This window comes from Corythoichthys intestinalis, chromosome 17 (assembly GCF_030265065.1).
Source record: "Corythoichthys intestinalis isolate RoL2023-P3 chromosome 17, ASM3026506v1, whole genome shotgun sequence".
Taxonomy (NCBI): domain Eukaryota; kingdom Metazoa; phylum Chordata; class Actinopteri; order Syngnathiformes; family Syngnathidae; genus Corythoichthys; species Corythoichthys intestinalis.
Genome location: NC_080411.1, coordinates 50,136,620 through 50,158,170, shown reverse-complemented (window position 1 = coordinate 50,158,170; position 21,551 = coordinate 50,136,620).

The following is a 21,551-nucleotide window of genomic DNA, read 5'->3' as shown; positions in this document are numbered from 1 at the left end:
TTCTGTAATAGTCCCAGCAAATTACTTGCTTGCCCCTATTAGGTCGATAGGCCTTCCCAAGCCTATTCTCTCATCGCCTCAGCCCATGACTTATTTCTCCCTGTTAGGTAGACAGGCCTTCCCAAACCAATTCTCTTAAAGCCCAAGCCAATTCTCGAATAGCCCCAGCACATTACTTGCTCTCCCCTGGTAGGTAGAGAGGCCTTCCCAAGCCTATACTTTAATAGCCACAGCAAATTACTTGCTTGCCCCTGGTAGGTAGACAGGCCTTCCCAAACCAATTCTCTTATAGCCCAAGCCAATTCTAGAATAGCCCCAGCAAATTACTTGCTTGCGCCTGGTAGGTAGACAGGCCTTCCCAAACCAATTCTCTTATAGCCCAAGCCAATTCTCGAATAGCCCCAGCACATTACTTGCTTGCCCCTGGTAGGTAGACAGGCCTTCCCAAGCCAATTCTCTAATAGCCCCTGCACATTACTTGCTTTCCCCTGGTAGGTAGACAGGCTTTCCCAAGCCTATTTTGTAATAGTCCCAGCAAAATACTTGCTTGCCCCTGTTAGGTAGATAGGCCTTCCCAAGCCTATTCTCTCATCGCTTCAGCCCATGACTTATTTCTCCCTGGTAGGTAGACAGGCCTTCCCAAGCCTATTCTGTAATAGTCCCAGCAAATTACTTGCTTGCCCCTGGTAGGTAGACAGGCTTTCCCAAGCCTATTCTGTAATAGTCCCAGCAAATTACTTGCTTGCCCCTGTTAGGTAGACAGGCCTTCCCAAGCCTATTCTGTAATAGCCCCAGCAAATTACTTGCTTGTCGCTGGTAGGTAGACTGGCCTTCCTAAGCCTATTCTGTAATAGCCCCAGCAAATTACTTGCTTGCCCCTGGTAGGTAGACAGGCCTTCCCAAACCAATTCTCTTAAAGCCCAAGCCAATTCTCGAATAGCCCCAGCACATTACTTGCTTGCCCCTGGTAGGTAGTCTGGCCTTCCCAAGCCTATTCTGTAATAGCCCCAGCAAATTACTTGCTTGCCCATGGTAAGTAGACAGGCCTTCCCAAACCAATTTTCTTATAGCACAAGCTAATTCTCGAATAGCCCCAGCACATTACTTGCTTGCCCCTGTTAGGTAGACAGGCTTTCCCAAGCCTATTCTGTAATAGTCCCAGCAAATTACTTGCTTGCCCCTGGTAGGTAGATAGGCCTTCCCAAGCCTATTCTCTCATCGCTTCAGCCCATGACTTATTTCTCCCTGGTAGGTAGACAGGCCTTCCCAAGCCTATTCTGTAATTGTCCCAGCACATTACTTGCTTGCCCCTGGTAGGTAGACAGGCCTTCCCAAGCCAATTCTCTAATAGCCCCTGCACATTACTTGCTTGCCCCTGGTAGGTAGACAGGCTTTCCCAAGCCTATTCTGTAATAGTCCCAGCAAATTACTTGCTTGCCCCTGGTAGGTAGATAGGCCTTCCCAAGCCTATTCTCTCATCGCTTCAGCCCATGACTTATTTCTCCCTGGTAGGTAGACAGGCCTTCCCAAGCCTATTCTGTAATAGTCCCAGCAAATTACTTGCTTGCCCCTGGTAGGTAGATAGGCCTTCCCAAGCCTATTTTCTCATCGCCTCAGCCCATGACTTATTTCTCCCTGTTAGGTAGATCGGCCTTCCCAAGCCTATTCTGTAATAGTCCCAGCAAATTACTTGCTTGCCCCTGTTAGGTCGATAGGCCTTCCCAAGCCTATTCTCTCATCGCCTCAGCCCATGACTTATTTCTCCCTGTTAGGTAGACAGGCCTTCCCAAGCCTATTCTGTAATAGCCCCAGCAAATTACTTGCTTGTCCCTGGTAGGTAGACTGGCCTTCCTAAGCCTATTCTGTAATAGCCCCAGCAAATTACTTGCTTGCCCCTGGTAGGTAGACAGGCCTTCCCAAACCAATTCTCTTAAAGCCCAAGCCAATTCTCGAATAGCCCCAGCACATTACTTGCTTGCCCCTGGTAGGTAGAGAGGCCTTCCCAAGCCTATACTTTAATAGCCACAGCAAATTACTTGCTTGCCCCTGGTAGGTAGAAAGCCCTTCCCAAACCAATTCTCTTATAGCCCAAGCCAATTCTAGAATAGCCCCAGCAAATTACTTGCTTGCCCCTGGTAGGTAGACAGGCCTTCCCAAACCAATTCTCTTATAGCCCAAGCCAATTCTCGAATAGCCCCAGCACATTACTTGCTTGCCCCTGGTAGGTAGACAGGCCTTCCCAAGCCAATTCTCTAATAGCCCCTGCACATTACTTGCTTTCCCCTGGTAGGTAGACAGGCTTTCCCAAGCCTATTTTGTAATAGTCCCAGCAAAATACTTGCTTGCCCCTGTTAGGTAGATAGGCCTTCCCAAGCCTATTCTCTCATCGCTTCAGCCCATGACTTATTTCTCCCTGGTAGGTAGACAGGCCTTCCCAAGCCTATTCTGTAATAGTCCCAGCAAATTACTTGCTTGCCCCTGGTAGGTAGACAGGCTTTCCCAAGCCTATTCTGTAATAGTCCCAGCAAATTACTTGCTTGCCCCTGTTAGGTAGACAGGCCTTCCCAAGCCTATTCTGTAATAGCCCCAGCAAATTACTTGCTTGTCGCTGGTAGGTAGACTGGCCTTCCTAAGCCTATTCTGTAATAGCCCCAGCAAATTACTTGCTTGCCCCTGGTAGGTAGACAGGCCTTCCCAAACCAATTCTCTTAAAGCCCAAGCCAATTCTCGAATAGCCCCAGCACATTACTTGCTTGCCCCTGGTAGGTAGTCTGGCCTTCCCAAGCCTATTCTGTAATAGCCCCAGCAAATTACTTGCTTGCCCCTGGTAGGTAGACAGGCTTTCCCAAGCCTATTCTGTAATAGTCCCAGCAAATTACTTGCTTGCCCCTGGTAGGTAGACAGACCTTCCCAAACCAATTCTCTTATAGCCCAAGCCAATTCTAGAATAGCCCCAGCAAATTACTTGCTTGCCCCTGGTAGGTAGACAGGCCTTCCCAAACCAATTCTCTTATAGCCCAAGCCAATTCTCGAATAGCCCCAGCACATTACTTGCTTGCCCCTGGTAGGTAGACAGGCCTTCCCAAGCCAATTCTCTAATAGCCCCTGCACATTACTTGCTTGCCCCTGGTAGGTAGACAGGCTTTCCCAAGCCTATTCTGTAATAGTCCCAGCAAATTACTTGCTTGCCCCTGGTAGGTCGATAGGCCTTCCCAAGCTTATTCTCTCATCGCCTCAGCCCATGACTTATTTCTCCCTGTTAGGTAGACAGGCCTTCCCAAGCCTATTCTGTAATAGCCCCAGCAAATTACTTGCTTGTCCCTGGTAGGTAGACTGGCCTTCCTAAGCCTATTCTGTAATAGCCCCATCAAATTACTTGCTTGCCCCTGGTAGGTAGACAGGCCTTCCCAAACCAATTCTCTTAAAGTTCAAGCCAATTCTCGCATAGCCCCAGCACATTACTTGCTTGCCCCTGGTAGGTAGAGAGGCCTTCCCAAGCCTATACTTTAATAGCCACAGCAAATTACTTGCTTGCCCCTGGTAGGTAGACAGGCCTTCCCAAACCAATTCTCTTATACCCCAACCCAATTCTCTAATAGCCCCTGCACATTACTTGCTTGCCCCTGGTAGGTAGACAGGCCTTCCCAAGCCAATTCTCTAATAGCCCGTGCACATTACTTGCTTGCCCCTGGTAGGTAGACAGGCTTTCCCAAGCCTATTCTGTAATAGTCCCAGCAAATTACTTGCTTGCCCCTGGTAGGTAGATAGGCCTTCCCAAGCCTATTCTGTAATATTCCCAGCAAATTACTTGCTTGCCCCTGTTAGGTCGATAGGCCTTCCCAAGCCTATTCTCTCATCGCCTCAGCCCATGACTTATTTCTCCCTGTTAGGTAGACAGGCCTTCCCAAGCCTATTCTGTAATAGCCCCAGCAAATTACTTGCTTGTCCCTGGTAGGTAGACTGGCCTTCCTAAGCCTATTCTGTAATAGCCCCAGCAAATTACTTGCTTGCCCCTGGTAGGTAGACAGGCCTTCCCAAACCAATTCTCTTAAAGCCCAAGCCAATTCTCGAATAGCCCCAGCACATTACTTGCTTGCCCCTGGTAGGTAGACAGGCTTTCCCAAGCCTATTCTGTAATAGTCCCAGCACATTACTTGCTTGCCCCTGGTAGGTAGACAGGCCTTCCCAAGCCAATTCTCTAATAGCCCCTGCACATTACTTGCTTGCCCCTGGTAGGTAGACAGGCTTTCCCAAGCCTATTCTGTAATAGTCCCAGCAAATAACTTGCTTGCCCCTGGTAGGTAGATAGGCCTTCCCAAGCCTATTCTCTCATCGCTTCAGCCCATGACTTATTTCTCCCTGGTAGGTAGACAGGCCTTCCCAAGCCTATTCTGTAATAGCCCCAGCAAATTACTTTCTTGCCCCTGGTAGGTAGACAGGCCTTCCCAAACCAATTCTCTTATAGCCCAACCCAATTCTCTAATAGCCCCTGCACATTACTTGCTTGCCCCTGGTAGGTAGACAGGCCTTCCCAAGCCAATTCTCTAATAGCCCGTGCACATTACTTGCTTGCCCCTGGTAGGTAGACAGGCTTTCCCATGCCTATTCTGTAATAGTCCCAGCAAATTACTTGCTTGCCCCTGGTAGGTAGACAGGCTTTCCCAAGCCTATTCTGTAATAGTCCCAGCAAATTACTTGCTTGCCCCTGTTAGGTCGATAGGCCTTCCCAAGCCTATTCTCTCATCGCCTCAGCCCATGACTTATTTCTCCCTGTTAGGTAGACAGGCCTTCCCAAGCCTATTCTGTAATAGCCCCAGAAAATTACTTGCTTGTCCCTGGTAGGTAGACTGGTCTTCCTAAGCCTATTCTGTAATAGCCCCAGCAAATTACTTGCTTGCCCCTGGTAGGTAGACAGGCCTTCCCAAACCAATTTTCTTAAAGCCCAAGCCAATTCTCGAATAGCCCCAGCACATTACTTGCTTGCCCCTGGTAGGTAGTCTGGCCTTCCCAAGCCTATTCTGTAATAGCCCCAGCAAATTACTTGCTTGCCCATGGTAAGTAGACAGGCCTTCCCAAACCAATTTTCTTATAGCACAAGCTAATTCTCGAATAGCCCCAGCACATTACTTGCTTGCCCCTGGTAGGTAGACAGGCTTTCCCAAGCCTATTCTGTAATAGTCCCAGCAAATTACTTGCTTGCCCCTGGTAGGTAGATAGGCCTTCCCAAGCCTATTCTCTCATCGCTTCAGCCCATGACTTATTTCTCCCTGGTAGGTAGACAGGCCTTCCCAAGCCTATTCTGTAATAGTCCCAGCACATTACTTGCTTGCCCCTGGTAGGTAGACAGGCCTTCCCAAGCCAATTCTCTAATAGCCCCTGCACATTACTTGCTTGCCCCTGGTAGGTAGACAGGCTTTCCCAAGCCTATTCTGTAATAGTCCCAGCAAATAACTTGCTTGCCCCTGGTAGGTAGATAGGCCTTCCCAAGCCTATTCTCTCATCGCTTCAGCCCATGACTTATTTCTCCCTGGTTGGTAGACAGGCCTTCCCAAGCCTATTCTGTAATAGTCCCAGCAAATTACTTGCTTGCCCCTGGTAGGTAGATAGGCCTTCCCAAGCCTATTCTCTCATCGCCTCAGCCCATGACTTATTTCTCCCTGTTAGGTAGACAGGCCTTCCCAAGCCTATTCTGTAATAATCCCAGCAAATTACTTGCTTGTCCCTGGTAGGTAGACTGGACTTCCCAAGCCTATTCTGTAATAGCCCCAGCAAATTACTTGCTTGCCCCTGGTAGGTAGACAGGCCTTCCCAAACCAATTCTCTCATAGCACAAGCTAATTCTCGAATAGCCCCAGCACATTACTTGCTTGCCCCTGGTAGGTAGACAGGCCTTCCCAAGCCTATTCTGTAATAGCCCCAGCAAATTACTTGCTTGCCCCTGGTAGGTAGACAGGCTTTCCCAAGCCTATTCTGTAATAGTCCCAGCAAATTACTTGCTTGCCCCTGGTAGGCAGACAGGCTTTCCCAAGCCTATTCTGTAATAGTCCCAGCAAATTACTTGCTTGCCCCTGGTAGGTAGATAGGCCTTCCCAAGCCTATTCTCTCATCGCTTCAGCCCATGACTTATTTCTCCCTGGTAGGTAGACAGGCCTTCCCAAGCCTATTCTGTAATAGTCCCAGCAAATTACTTGCTTGCCCCTGTTAGGTCGATAGGCCTTCCCAAGCCTATTCTCTCATCGCTTCTGCCCATGACTTATTTCTCCCTGGTAGGTAGACAGGCCTTCCCAAGCCTTTCTGTAATAGTCCCAGCAAATTACTTGCTTGCCCCTGGTAGGTAGACAGGCTTTCCCAAGCCTATTCTGTAATACTCACAGCAAATTACTTGCTTATCCCTGGTAGGTAGATAGGCCTTCCCAAGCCTATTCTCTCATCGCTTCTGGCCATGACTTATTTCTCCCTGATAGGTAGACAGGCCTTCCCAAGCCTATTCTGTAATAGTCCCAGCAAATTACTTGCTTGTCCCTGGTAGGTAGACTGGCCTTCCCAAGCCTATTCTGTAATAGCCCCAGCAAATTACTTGCTTGCCCCTGGTAGGTAGACAGACCTTCCCAAACCAATTCTCTTATAGCCCAAGCCAATTCTAGAATAGCCCCAGCAAATTACTTGCTTGCCCCTGGTAGGTAGACAGGCCTTCCCAAACCAATTCTCTTATAGCCCAAGCCAATTCTCGAATAGCCCCAGCACATTACTTGCTTGCCCCTGGTAGGTAGACAGGCCTTCCCAAGCCAATTCTCTAATAGCCCCTGCACATTACTTGCTTGCCCCTGGTAGGTAGACAGGCTTTCCCAAGCCTATTCTGTAATAGTCCCAGCAAATTACTTGCTTGCCCCTGGTAGGTAGATAGGCCTTCCCAAGCCTATTCTCTCATCGCCTCAGCCCATGACTTATTTCTCCCTGTTAGGTAGACAGTCCTTCCCAAGCCTATTCTGTAATAGCCCCAGCAAATTACTTGCTTGTCCCTGGTAGGTAGACTGGCCTTCCTAAGCCTATTCTGTAATAGCCCCAGCAAATTACTTGCTTGCCCCTGGTAGGTAGACAGGCCTTCCCAAACCAATTCTCTTAAAGTTCAAGCCAATTCTCGAATAGCCCCAGCACATTACTTGCTTGCCCCTGGTAGGTAGAGAGGCCTTCCTAAGCCTATACTTTAATAGCCACAGCAAATTACTTGCTTGCCCCTGGTAGGTAAACAGGCCTTCCCAAACCAATTCTCTTATACCCCAACCCAATTCTCTAATAGCCCCTGCACATTACTTGCTTGCCCCTGGTAGGTAGACAGGCCTTCCCAAGCCAATTCTCTAATAGCCCATGCACATTACTTGCTTGCCCCTGGTAGGTAGACAGGCTTTCCCATGCGTATTCTGTAATAGTCCCAGCAAATTACTTGCTTGCCCCTGGTAGGTAGACAGGCCTTCCCAAGCCTATTCTCTCATCGCCTCAGCCCATGACTTATTTCTCCCTGGTAGGTAGACAGGCCTTCCCAAGCCTATTCTGTAATAGACCCAGCAAATTACTTGCTTGCCCCTGGTAGGTAGACAGGCCTTCCCAAGCCTATTCTGTAATAGTCCCAGCAAATTACTTGCTTATCCCTGGTAGGTAGACAGGCCTTCCCAAGCCTATTCTCTCATCGCCTCAGCCCATGACTTATTTCTCCCTGGTTTGTAGACAGGCCTTCCCAAGCCTGTTCTGTAATAGTCCCAGCAAATTACTTGCTTATCCCTGGTAGGTAGATAGGCCTTCCCAAGCCTATTCTCTCATCGCTTCAGCCCATGACTTATTTCTCCCTGGTAGGTAGACAGGCCTTCCCAAGCCTATTCTGTAATAGTCCCAGCACATTACTTGCTTGCCCCTGGTAGGAAGACAGGCCTTCCCAAGCCAATTCTCTTATCGCATCAGCCCATGACTTATTTCTCCCTGGTAGGTAGACAGGCCTTCCCAAGCCTATTCTGTAATAGTCCCAGCAAATTACTTGCTTGTCCCTGGTAGGTAGACTGGCCTTCCCAAGCCTATTCTGTAATAGCCCCAGCAAATTACTTGCTTGCCCCTGGTAGGTAGACAGGCCTTACCAAACCAATTCTCTTATAGCCCAAGCCAATTCTAGAATAGCCCCAGCACATTACTTGCTTGCCCCTGGTAGGTAGACAGGCTTTCCCAAGCCTATTCTGTAATAGTCCCAGCAAATTACTTGCTTGCCCCTGGTAGGCAGACAGGCTTTCCCAAGCCTATTCTGTAATAGTCCCAGCAAATTACTTGCTTGCCCCTGGTAGGTAGATAGGCCTTCCCAAGCCTATTCTCTCATCGCTTCAGCCCATGACTTATTTCTCCCTGGTAGGTAGACAGGCCTTCCCAAGCCTATTCTGTAATAGTCCCAGCAAATTACTTGCTTGCCCCTGGTAGGTAGATAGGCCTTCCCAAGCCTATTCTCTCATCGCTTCAGCCCATGACTTATTTCTCCCTGGTAGGTAGACAGGCCTTCCCAAGCCTATTCTGTAATAGTCCCAGCACATTACTTGCTTGCCCCTGGTAGGTAGACAGGCTTTCCCAAGCCTATTCTGTAATAGTCCCAGCAAATTACTTGCTTGCCCCTGGTAGGCAGACAGGCTTTCCCAAGCCAATTCTAGAATAGCCCCAGCACATTACTTGCTTGCCCCTGGTAGGTAGACAGGCTTTCCCAAGCCTATTCTGTAATAGTCCCAGCAAATTACTTGCTTGCCCCTGCTAGGTAGACAGGCTTTCCCAAGCCTATTCTGTAATACTCCCAGCAAATTACTTGCTTATCCCTGGTAGGTAGATAAGCCTTCCCAAGCCTATTCTCTCATCGCTTCTGCCCATGAATTATTTCTCCCTGATAGGTAGACAGGCCTTCCCAAGCCTATTCTGTAATAGTCCCAGCAAATTACTTGCTTGTCCCTGGTAGGTAGACTGGCCTTCCCAAGCCTATTCTGTAATAGCCCCAGCAAATTACTTGCGTGCCCCTGGTAGGTAGACAGACCTTCCCAAACCAATTCTCTTATAGCCCAAGCCAATTCTAGAATAGCCCCAGCAAATTACTTGCTTGCCCCTGGTAGGTAGACAGGCCTTCCCAAACCAATTCTCTTATAGCCCAAGCCAATTCTCGAATAGCCCCAGCACATTACTTGCTTGCCCCTGGTAGGTAGACAGGCCTTCCCAAGCCAATTCTCTAATAGCCCCTGCACATTACTTGCTTGCCCCTGGTAGGTAGACAGGCTTTCCCAAGCCTATTCTGTAATAGTCCCAGCAAATTACTTGCTTGCCCCTGGTAGGTAGATAGGCCTTCCCAAGCCTATTCTCTCATCGCTTCAGCCCATGACTTATTTCTCCCTGGTAGGTAGACAGGCCTTCCCAAGCCTATTCTGTAATAGTCCCAGCAAATTACTTGCTTGCCCCTGGTAGGTAGACAGGCTTTCCCAAGCCTATTCTGTAATAGTCCCAGCAAATTACTTGCTTGCCCCTGTTAGGTCGATAGGCCTTCCCAAGCCTATTCTCTCATCGCCTCAGCCCATGACTTATTTCTCCCTGTTAGGTAGACAGGCCTTCCCAAGCCTATTCTGTAATAGCCCCAGCAAATTACTTGCTTGTCCCTGGTAGGTAGACTGGCCTTCCTAAGCCTATTCTGTAATAGCCCCAGCAAATTACTTGCTTGCCCCTGGTAGGTAGACAGGCCTTCCCAAACCAATTCTCTTAAAGCCCAAGCCAATTCTCGAATAGCCCCAGCACATTACTTGCTTGCCCCTGGTAGGTAGAGAGGCCTTCCCAAGCCTATACTTTAATAGCCACAGCAAATTACTTGCTTGCCCCTGGTAGGTAGACAGGCCTTCCCAAACCAATTCTCTTATACCCCAACCCAATTCTCTAATAGCCCCTGCACATTACTTGTTTTCCCCTGGTAGGTAGACCGGCTTTCCCAAGCCTATTCTGTAATAGTCCCAGCAAATTACTTGCTTGCCCATGGTAGGTAGATAGGCCTTCCCAAGCCTATTCTCTCATCGCTTCAGCCCATGACTTATTTCTCCCTAGTAGGTAGACAGGCCTTCCCAAGCCTATTCTGTAATAATCCCAGCACATTACTTGCTTGCCCCTGGTAGGTAGACAGGCCTTCCCAAGCCAATTCTCTAATAGCCCCTGCACATTACTTGCTTGCCCCTGGTAGGTAGACAGGCTTTCCCAAGCCTATTCTGTAATAGTCCCAGCAAATTACTTGCTTGCCCCTGGTAGGTAGATATGCCTTCCCAAGCCTATTCTCTCATCGCTTCAGCCCATGACTTATTTCTCCCTGGTAGGTAGACAGGCCTTCCCAAGCCTATTCTGTAATAGTCCCAGCAAATTACTTGCTTGCCCCTGGTAGGTAGATAGGCCTTCCCAAGCCTATTCTCTCATCGCGTCAGCCCATGACTTATTTCTCCCTGGTAGTTAGACAGGCCTTCCCAAGCCTATTCTGTAATAGTCCCAGCAAATTACTTGCTTGTCCCTTGTAGGTAGACTGGCCTTCCCAAGCCTATTATGTAATAGCCCCAGCAAATTACTTTCTTGCCCCTGGTAGGTAGACAGGCCTTCCCAAACCAATTCTCTTAAAGCCCAAGCCAATTCTAGAATAGCCCCAGCACATTACTTGCTTGCCCCTGGTAGGTAGACAGGCTTTCCCAAGCCTATTCTGTAATAGTCCCAGCAAATTACTTGCTTGCCCCTGGTAGGCAGACAGGCTTTCCCAAGCCTATTCTGTAATAGTCCCAGCAAATTACTTGCTTGCCCCTGGTAGGTAGATAGGCCTTCCCAAGCCTATTCTCTCATCGCTTCAGCCCATGACTTATTTCTCCCTGGTAGGTAGACAGGCCTTCCCAAACCAATTCTCTTATAGCCCAAGCCAATTCTAGAATAGCCCCAGCAAATTACTTGCTTGCCCCTGGTAGGTAGACAGGCCTTCCCAAACCAATTCTCTTATAGCCCAAGCCAATTCTCGAATAGCCCCAGCACATTACTTGCTTGCCCCTGGTAGGTAGACAGGCCTTCCCAAGCCATTTCTCTAATAGCCCCTGCACATTACTTGCTTGCCCCTGGTAGGTAGACAGGCCTTCCCAAGCCTATTCTGTAATAGTCCCAGCAAATTACTTGCTTGCCCCTGTTAGGTCGATAGGCCTTCCCAAGCCTATTCTGTAATAGTCCCAGCAAATTACTTGCTTGCCCCTGGTAGGTAGATAGGCCTTCCCAAGCCTATTCTCTCATCGCTTCAGCCCATGACTTATTTCTCCCTGGTAGGTAGACAGGCCTTCCCAAACCAATTCTCTTATAGCCCAAGCCAATTCTAGAATAGCCCCAGCAAATTACTTGCTTGCCCCTGGTAGGTAGACAGGCCTTCCCAAACCAATTCTCTTATAGCCCAAGCCAATTCTCGAATAGCCCCAGCACATTACTTGCTTGCCCCTGGTAGGTAGACAGGCCTTCCCAAGCCATTTCTCTAATAGCCCCTGCACATTACTTGCTTGCCCCTGGTAGGTAGACAGGCTTTCCCAAGCCTATTCTGTAATAGCCCCAGCACATTACTTGCTTGCCCCTGGTAGGTAGACAGGCCTTCCCAAGCCATTTCTCTAATAGCCCCTGCACATTACTTGCTTGCCCCTGGTAGGTAGATAGGCCTTCCCAAGCCTATTCTCTCATCGCTTCAGCCCATGACTTATTTCTCCCTGGTAGGTAGACAGGCCTTCCCAAGCCTATTCTGTAATAGTCCCAGCAAATTACTTGCTTGCCCCTGGTAGGTAGACAGGCTTTCCCAAGCCTATTCTGTAATAGTCCCAGCAAATTACTTGCTTGCCCCTATTAGGTCGATAGGCCTTCCCAAGCCTATTCTCTCATCGCCTCAGCCCATGACTTATTTCTCCCTGTTAGGTAGACAGGCCTTCCCAAACCAATTCTCTTAAAGCCCAAGCCAATTCTCGAATAGCCCCAGCACATTACTTGCTTGCCCCTGGTAGGTAGAGAGGCCTTCCCAAGCCTATACTTTAATAGCCACAGCAAATTACTTGCTTGCCCCTGGTAGGTAGACAGGCCTTCCCAAACCAATTCTCTTATAGCCCAAGCCAATTCTAGAATAGCCCCAGCAAATTACTTGCTTGCCCCTGGTAGGTAGACAGGCCTTCCCAAACCAATTCTCTTATAGCCCAAGCCAATTCTCGAATAGCCCCAGCACATTACTTGCTTGCCCCTGGTAGGTAGACAGGCCTTCCCAAGCCAATTCTCTAATAGCCCCTGCACATTACTTGCTTTCCCCTGGAAGGTAGACAGGCTTTCCCAAGCCTATTTTGTAATAGTCCCAGCAAAATACTTGCTTGCCCCTGTTAGGTAGATAGGCCTTCCCAAGCCTATTCTCTCATCGCTTCAGCCCATGACTTATTTCTCCCTGGTAGGTAGACAGGCCTTCCCAAGCCTATTCTGTAATAGTCCCAGCAAATTACTTGCTTGCCCCTGGTAGGTAGACAGGCTTTCCCAAGCCTATTCTGTAATAGTCCCAGCAAATTACTTGCTTGCCCCTGTTAGGTAGACAGGCCTTCCCAAGCCTATTCTGTAATAGCCCCAGCAAATTACTTGCTTGTCGCTGGTAGGTAGACTGGCCTTCCTAAGCCTATTCTGTAATAGCCCCAGCAAATTACTTGCTTGCCCCTGGTAGGTAGACAGGCCTTCCCAAACCAATTCTCTTAAAGCCCAAGCCAATTCTCGAATAGCCCCAGCACATTACTTGCTTGCCCCTGGTAGGTAGTCTGGCCTTCCCAAGCCTATTCTGTAATAGCCCCAGCAAATTACTTGCTTGCCCATGGTAAGTAGACAGGCCTTCCCAAACCAATTTTCTTATAGCACAAGCTAATTCTCGAATAGCCCCAGCACATTACTTGCTTGCCCCTGTTAGGTAGACAGGCTTTCCCAAGCCTATTCTGTAATAGTCCCAGCAAATTACTTGCTTGCCCCTGGTAGGTAGATAGGCCTTCCCAAGCCTATTCTCTCATCGCTTCAGCCCATGACTTATTTCTCCCTGGTAGGTAGACAGGCCTTCCCAAGCCTATTCTGTAATTGTCCCAGCACATTACTTGCTTGCCCCTGGTAGGTAGACAGGCCTTCCCAAGCCAATTCTCTAATAGCCCCTGCACATTACTTGCTTGCCCCTGGTAGGTAGACAGGCTTTCCCAAGCCTATTCTGTAATAGTCCCAGCAAATTACTTGCTTGCCCCTGGTAGGTAGATAGGCCTTCCCAAGCCTATTCTCTCATCGCTTCAGCCCATGACTTATTTCTCCCTGGTAGGTAGACAGGCCTTCCCAAGCCTATTCTGTAATAGTCCCAGCAAATTACTTGCTTGCCCCTGGTAGGTAGATAGGCCTTCCCAAGCCTATTTTCTCATCGCCTCAGCCCATGACTTATTTCTCCCTGTTAGGTAGATCGGCCTTCCCAAGCCTATTCTGTAATAGTCCCAGCAAATTACTTGCTTGCCCCTGTTAGGTCGATAGGCCTTCCCAAGCCTATTCTCTCATCGCCTCAGCCCATGACTTATTTCTCCCTGTTAGGTAGACAGGCCTTCCCAAGCCTATTCTGTAATAGCCCCAGCAAATTACTTGCTTGTCCCTGGTAGGTAGACTGGCCTTCCTAAGCCTATTCTGTAATAGTCCCAGCAAATTACTTGCTTGCCCCTGTTAGGTCGATAGGCCTTCCCAAGCCTATTCTCTCATCGCTTCTGCCCATGACTTATTTCTCCCTGGTAGGTAGACAGGCCTTCCCAAGCCTTTCTGTAATAGTCCCAGCAAATTACTTGCTTGCCCCTGGTAGGTAGACAGGCTTTCCCAAGCCTATTCTGTAATACTCACAGCAAATTACTTGCTTATCCCTGGTAGGTAGATAGGCCTTCCCAAGCCTATTCTCTCATCGCTTCTGGCCATGACTTATTTCTCCCTGATAGGTAGACAGGCCTTCCCAAGCCTATTCTGTAATAGTCCCAGCAAATTACTTGCTTGTCCCTGGTAGGTAGACTGGCCTTCCCAAGCCTATTCTGTAATAGCCCCAGCAAATTACTTGCTTGCCCCTGGTAGGTAGACAGACCTTCCCAAACCAATTCTCTTATAGCCCAAGCCAATTCTAGAATAGCCCCAGCAAATTACTTGCTTGCCCCTGGTAGGTAGACAGGCCTTCCCAAACCAATTCTCTTATAGCCCAAGCCAATTCTCGAATAGCCCCAGCACATTACTTGCTTGCCCCTGGTAGGTAGACAGGCCTTCCCAAGCCAATTCTCTAATAGCCCCTGCACATTACTTGCTTGCCCCTGGTAGGTAGACAGGCTTTCCCAAGCCTATTCTGTAATAGTCCCAGCAAATTACTTGCTTGCCCCTGGTAGGTAGATAGGCCTTCCCAAGCCTATTCTCTCATCGCCTCAGCCCATGACTTATTTCTCCCTGTTAGGTAGACAGGCCTTCCCAAGCCTTTTCTGTAATAGCCCCAGCAAATTACTTGCTTGTCCCTGGTAGGTAGACTGGCCTTCCTAAGCCTATTCTGTAATAGCCCCAGCAAATTACTTGCTTGCCCCTGGTAGGTAGACAGGCCTTCCCAAGCCTATTCTGTAATAGTCCCAGCAAATTACTTGCTTGTCCCTGGTAGGTAGACTGGCCTTCCCAAGCCAATTCTCGAATAGCCCCAGCACATTACTTGCTTGCCCCTGGTAGGTAGACAGACCTTCCCAAACCAATTCTCTTATAGCCCAAGCCAATTCTAGAATAGCCCCAGCAAATTACTTGCTTGCCCCTGGTAGGTAGACAGGCCTTCCCAAACCAATTCTCTTATAGCCCAAGCCAATTCTCGAATAGCCCCAGCACATTACTTGCTTGCCCCTGGTAGGTAGACAGGCCTTCCCAAGCCAATTCTCTAATAGGCCCTGCACATTACTTGCTTACCCCTGGTAGGTAGACAGGCTTTCCCAAGCCTATTCTGTAATAGTCCCAGCAAATTACTTGCTAGCCCCTGGTAGGTAGATAGGCCTTCCCAAGCCTATTCTCTCATCGCTTCAGCCCATGACTTATTTCTCCCTGGTAGGTAGACAGGCCTTCCCAAGCCTATTCTGTAATAGTCCCAGCACATTACTTGCTTGCCCCTGGTAGGAAGACAGGCCTTCCCAAGCCAATTCTCTTATCGCATCAGCCCATGACTTATTTCTCCCTGGTAGGTAGACAGGCCTTCCCAAGCCTATTCTGTAATAGTCCCAGCAAATTACTTGCTTGTCCCTGGTAGGTAGACTGGCCTTCCCAAGCCTATTCTGTAATAGCCCCAGCAAATTACTTGCTTGCCCCTGGTAGGTAGACAGGCCTTACCAAACCAATTCTCTTATAGCCCAAGCCAATTCTAGAATAGCCCCAGCACATTACTTGCTTGCCCCTGGTAGGTAGACAGGCTTTCCCAAGCCTATTCTGTAATAGTCCCAGCAAATTACTTGCTTGCCCCTGGTAGGCAGACAGGCTTTCCCAAGCCTATTCTGTAATAGTCCCAGCAAATTACTTGCTTGCCCCTGGTAGGTAGATAGGCCTTCCCAAGCCTATTCTCTCATCGCTTCAGCCCATGACTTATTTCTCCCTGGTAGGTAGACAGGCCTTCCCAAGCCTATTCTGTAATAGTCCCAGCAAATTACTTGCTTGCCCCTGGTAGGTAGATAGGCCTTCCCAAGCCTATTCTCTCATCGCTTCAGCCCATGACTTATTTCTCCCTGGTAGGTAGACAGGCCTTCCCAAACCAATTCTCTTATAGCCCAAGCCAATTCTAGAATAGCCCCAGCAAATTACTTGCTTGCCCCTGGTAGGTAGACAGGCCTTCCCAAACCAATTCTCTTATAGCCCAAGCCAATTCTCGAATAGCCCCAGCACATTACTTGCTTGCCCCTGGTAGGTAGACAGGCCTTCCCAAGCCATTTCTCTAATAGCCCCTGCACATTACTTGCTTGCCCCTGGTAGGTAGACAGGCTTTCCCAAGCCTATTCTGTAATAGCCCCAGCACATTACTTGCTTGCCCCTGGTAGGTAGACAGGCCTTCCCAAGCCATTTCTCTAATAGCCCCTGCACATTACTTGCTTGCCCCTGGTAGGTAGATAGGCCTTCCCAAGCCTATTCTCTCATCGCTTCAGCCCATGACTTATTTCTCCCTGGTAGGTAGACAGGCCTTCCCAAGCCTATTCTGTAATAGTCCCAGCAAATTACTTGCTTGCCCCTGGTAGGTAGACAGGCTTTCCCAAGCCTATTCTGTAATAGTCCCAGCAAATTACTTGCTTGCCCCTATTAGGTCGATAGGCCTTCCCAAGCCTATTCTCTCATCGCCTCAGCCCATGACTTATTTCTCCCTGTTAGGTAGACAGGCCTTCCCAAACCAATTCTCTTAAAGCCCAAGCCAATTCTCGAATAGCCCCAGCACATTACTTGCTTGCCCCTGGTAGGTAGACAGACCTTCCCAAACCAATTCTCTTATAGCCCAAGCCAATTCTAGAATAGCCCCAGCAAATTACTTGCTTGCCCCTGGTAGGTAGACAGGCCTTCCCAAACCAATTCTCTTATAGCCCAAGCCAATTCTCGAATAGCCCCAGCACATTACTTGCTTGCCCCTGGTAGGTAGACAGGCCTTCCCAAGCCAATTCTCTAATAGGCCCTGCACATTACTTGCTTACCCCTGGTAGGTAGACAGGCTTTCCCAAGCCTATTCTGTAATAGTCCCAGCAAATTACTTGCTAGCCCCTGGTAGGTAGATAGGCCTTCCCAAGCCTATTCTCTCATCGCTTCAGCCCATGACTTATTTCTCCCTGGTAGGTAGACAGGCCTTCCCAAGCCTATTCTGTAATAGTCCCAGCACATTACTTGCTTGCCCCTGGTAGGAAGACAGGCCTTCCCAAGCCAATTCTCTTATCGCATCAGCCCATGACTTATTTCTCCCTGGTAGGTAGACAGGCCTTCCCAAGCCTATTCTGTAATAGTCCCAGCAAATTACTTGCTTGTCCCTGGTAGGTAGACTGGCCTTCCCAAGCCTATTCTGTAATAGCCCCAGCAAATTACTTGCTTGCCCCTGGTAGGTAGACAGGCCTTACCAAACCAATTCTCTTATAGCCCAAGCCAATTCTAGAATAGCCCCAGCACATTACTTGCTTGCCCCTGGTAGGTAGACAGGCTTTCCCAAGCCTATTCTGTAATAGTCCCAGCAAATTACTTGCTTGCCCCTGGTAGGCAGACAGGCTTTCCCAAGCCTATTCTGTAATAGTCCCAGCAAATTACTTGCTTGCCCCTGGTAGGTAGATAGGCCTTCCCAAGCCTATTCTCTCATCGCTTCAGCCCATGACTTATTTCTCCCTGGTAGGTAGACAGGCCTTCCCAAGCCTATTCTGTAATAGTCCCAGCAAATTACTTGCTTGCCCCTGGTAGGTAGATAGGCCTTCCCAAGCCTATTCTCTCATCGCTTCAGCCCATGACTTATTTCTCCCTGGTAGGTAGACAGGCCTTCCCAAGCCTATTCTGTAATAGTCCCAGCACATTACTTGCTTGCCCCTGGTAGGTAGACAGGCTTTCCCAAGCCTATTCTGTAATAGTCCCAGCAAATTACTTGCTTGCCCCTGGTAGGCAGACAGGCTTTCCCAAGCCAATTCTAGAATAGCCCCAGCACATTACTTGCTTGCCCCTGGTAGGTAGACAGGCTTTCCCAAGCCTATTCTGTAATAGTCCCAGCAAATTACTTGCTTGCCCCTGCTAGGTAGACAGGCTTTCCCAAGCCTATTCTGTAATACTCCCAGCAAATTACTTGCTTATCCCTGGTAGGTAGATAAGCCTTCCCAAGCCTATTCTCTCATCGCTTCTGCCCATGACTTATTTCTCCCTGATAGGTAGACAGGCCTTCCCAAGCCTATTCTGTAATAGTCCCAGCAAATTACTTGCTTGTCCCTGGTAGGTAGACTGGCCTTCCCAAGCCTATTCTGTAATAGCCCCAGCAAATTACTTGCGTGCCCCTGGTAGGTAGACAGACCTTCCCAAACCAATTCTCTTATAGCCCAAGCCAATTCTAGAATAGCCCCAGCAAATTACTTGCTTGCCCCTGGTAGGTAGACAGGCCTTCCCAAACCAATTCTCTTATAGCCCAAGCCAATTCTCGAATAGCCCCAGCACATTACTTGCTTGCCCCTGGTAGGTAGACAGGCCTTCCCAAGCCAATTCTCTAATAGCCCCTGCACATTACTTGCTTGCCCCTGGTAGGTAGACAGGCTTTCCCAAGCCTATTCTGTAATAGTCCCAGCAAATTACTTGCTTGCCCCTGGTAGGTAGATAGGCCTTCCCAAGCCTATTCTCTCATCGCTTCAGCCCATGACTTATTTCTCCCTGGTAGGTAGACAGGCCTTCCCAAGCCTATTCTGTAATAGTCCCAGCAAATTACTTGCTTGCCCCTGGTAGGTAGACAGGCTTTCCCAAGCCTATTCTGTAATAGTCCCAGCAAATTACTTGCTTGCCCCTGTTAGGTCGATAGGCCTTCCCAAGCCTATTCTCTCATCGCCTCAGCCCATGACTTATTTCTCCCTGTTAGGTAGACAGGCCTTCCCAAGCCTATTCTGTAATAGCCCCAGCAAATTACTTGCTTGTCCCTGGTAGGTAGACTGGCCTTCCTAAGCCTATTCTGTAATAGCCCCAGCAAATTACTTGCTTGCCCCTGGTAGGTAGACAGGCCTTCCCAAACCAATTCTCTTAAAGCCCAAGCCAATTCTCGAATAGCCCCAGCACATTACTTGCTTGCCCCTGGTAGGTAGAGAGGCCTTCCCAAGCCTATACTTTAATAGCCACAGCAAATTACTTGCTTGCCCCTGGTAGGTAGACAGGCCTTCCCAAACCAATTCTCTTATACCCCAACCCAATTCTCTAATAGCCCCTGCACATTACTTGCTTTCCCCTGGTAGGTAGACCGGCTTTCCCAAGCCTATTCTGTAATAGTCCCAGCAAATTACTTGCTTGCCCATGGTAGGTAGATAGGCCTTCCCAAGCCTATTCTCTCATCGCTTCAGCCCATGACTTATTTCTCCCTAGTAGGTAGACAGGCCTTCCCAAGCCTATTCTGTAATAATCCCAGCACATTACTTGCTTGCCCCTGGTAGGTAGACAGGCCTTCCCAAGCCAATTCTCTAATAGCCCCTGCACATTACTTGCTTGCCCCTGGTAGGTAGACAGGCTTTCCCAAGCCTATTCTGTAATAGTCCCAGCAAATTACTTGCTTGCCCCTGGTAGGTAGATATGCCTTCCCAAGCCTATTCTCTCATCGCTTCAGCCCATGACTTATTTCTCCCTGGTAGGTAGACAGGCCTTCCCAAGCCTATTCTGTAATAGTCCCAGCAAATTACTTGCTTGCCCCTGGTAGGTAGATAGGCCTTCCCAAGCCTATTCTCTCATCGCGTCAGCCCATGACTTATTTCTCCCTGGTAGTTAGACAGGCCTTCCCAAGCCTATTCTGTAATAGTCCCAGCAAATTACTTGCTTGTCCCTTGTAGGTAGACTGGCCTTCCCAAGCCTATTATGTAATAGCCCCAGCAAATTACTTTCTTGCCCCTGGTAGGTAGACAGGCCTTCCCAAACCAATTCTCTTAAAGCCCAAGCCAATTCTAGAATAGCCCCAGCACATTACTTGCTTGCCCCTGGTAGGTAGACAGGCTTTCCCAAGCCTATTCTGTAATAGTCCCAGCAAATTACTTGCTTGCCCCTGGTAGGCAGACAGGCTTTCCCAAGCCTATTCTGTAATAGTCCCAGCAAATTACTTGCTTGCCCCTGGTAGGTAGATAGGCCTTCCCAAGCCTATTCTCTCATCGCTTCAGCCCATGACTTATTTCTCCCTGGTAGGTAGACAGGCCTTCCCAAACCAATTCTCTTATAGCCCAAGCCAATTCTAGAATAGCCCCAGCAAATTACTTGCTTGCCCCTGGTAGGTAGACAGGCCTTCCCAAACCAATTCTCTTATAGCCCAAGCCAATTCTCGAATAGCCCCAGCACATTACTTGCTTGCCCCTGGTAGGTAGACAGGCCTTCCCAAGCCATTTCTCTAATAGCCCCTGCACATTACTTGCTTGCCCCTGGTAGGTAGACAGGCCTTCCCAAGCCTATTCTGTAATAGTCCCAGCAAATTACTTGCTTGCCCCTGTTAGGTCGATAGGCCTTCCCAAGCCTATTCTGTAATAGTCCCAGCAAATTACTTGCTTGCCCCTGGTAGGTAGATAGGCCTTCCCAAGCCTATTCTCTCATCGCTTCAGCCCATGACTTATTTCTCCCTGGTAGGTAGACAGGCCTTCCCAAACCAATTCTCTTATAGCCCAAGCCAATTCTAGAATAGCCCCAGCAAATTACTTGCTTGCCCCTGGTAGGTAGACAGGCCTTCCCAAACCAATTCTCTTATAGCCCAAGCCAATTCTCGAATAGCCCCAGCACATTACTTGCTTGCCCCTGGTAGGTAGACAGGCCTTCCCAAGCCATTTCTCTAATAGCCCCTGCACATTACTTGCTTGCCCCTGGTAGGTAGACAGGCTTTCCCAAGCCTATTCTGTAATAGCCCCAGCACATTACTTGCTTGCCCCTGGTAGGTAGACAGGCCTTCCCAAGCCATTTCTCTAATAGCCCCTGCACATTACTTGCTTGCCCCTGGTAGGTAGATAGGCCTTCCCAAGCCTATTCTCTCATCGCTTCAGCCCATGACTTATTTCTCCCTGGTAGGTAGACAGGCCTTCCCAAGCCTATTCTGTAATAGTCCCAGCAAATTACTTGCTTGCCCCTGGTAGGTAGACAGGCTTTCCCAAGCCTATTCTGTAATAGTCCCAGCAAATTACTTGCTTGCCCCTATTAGGTCGATAGGCCTTCCCAAGCCTATTCTCTCATCGCCTCAGCCCATGACTTATTTCTCCCTGTTAGGTAGACAGGCCTTCCCAAACCAATTCTCTTAAAGCCCAAGCCAATTCTCGAATAGCCCCAGCACATTACTTGCTTGCCCCTGGTAGGTAGAGAGGCCTTCCCAAGCCTATACTTTAATAGCCACAGCAAATTACTTGCTTGCCCCTGGTAGGTAGACAGGCCTTCCCAAACCAATTCTCTTATAGCCCAAGCCAATTCTAGAATAGCCCCAGCAAATTACTTGCTTGCCCCTGGTAGGTAGACAGGCCTTCCCAAACCAATTCTCTTATAGCCCAAGCCAATTCTCGAATAGCCCCAGCACATTACTTGCTTGCCCCTGGTAGGTAGACAGGCCTTCCCAAGCCAATTCTCTAATAGCCCCTGCACATTACTTGCTTTCCCCTGGAAGGTAGACAGGCTTTCCCAAGCCTATTTTGTAATAGTCCCAGCAAAATACTTGCTTGCCCCTGTTAGGTAGATAGGCCTTCCCAAGCCTATTCTCTCATCGCTTCAGCCCATGACTTATTTCTCCCTGGTAGGTAGACAGGCCTTCCCAAGCCTATTCTGTAATAGTC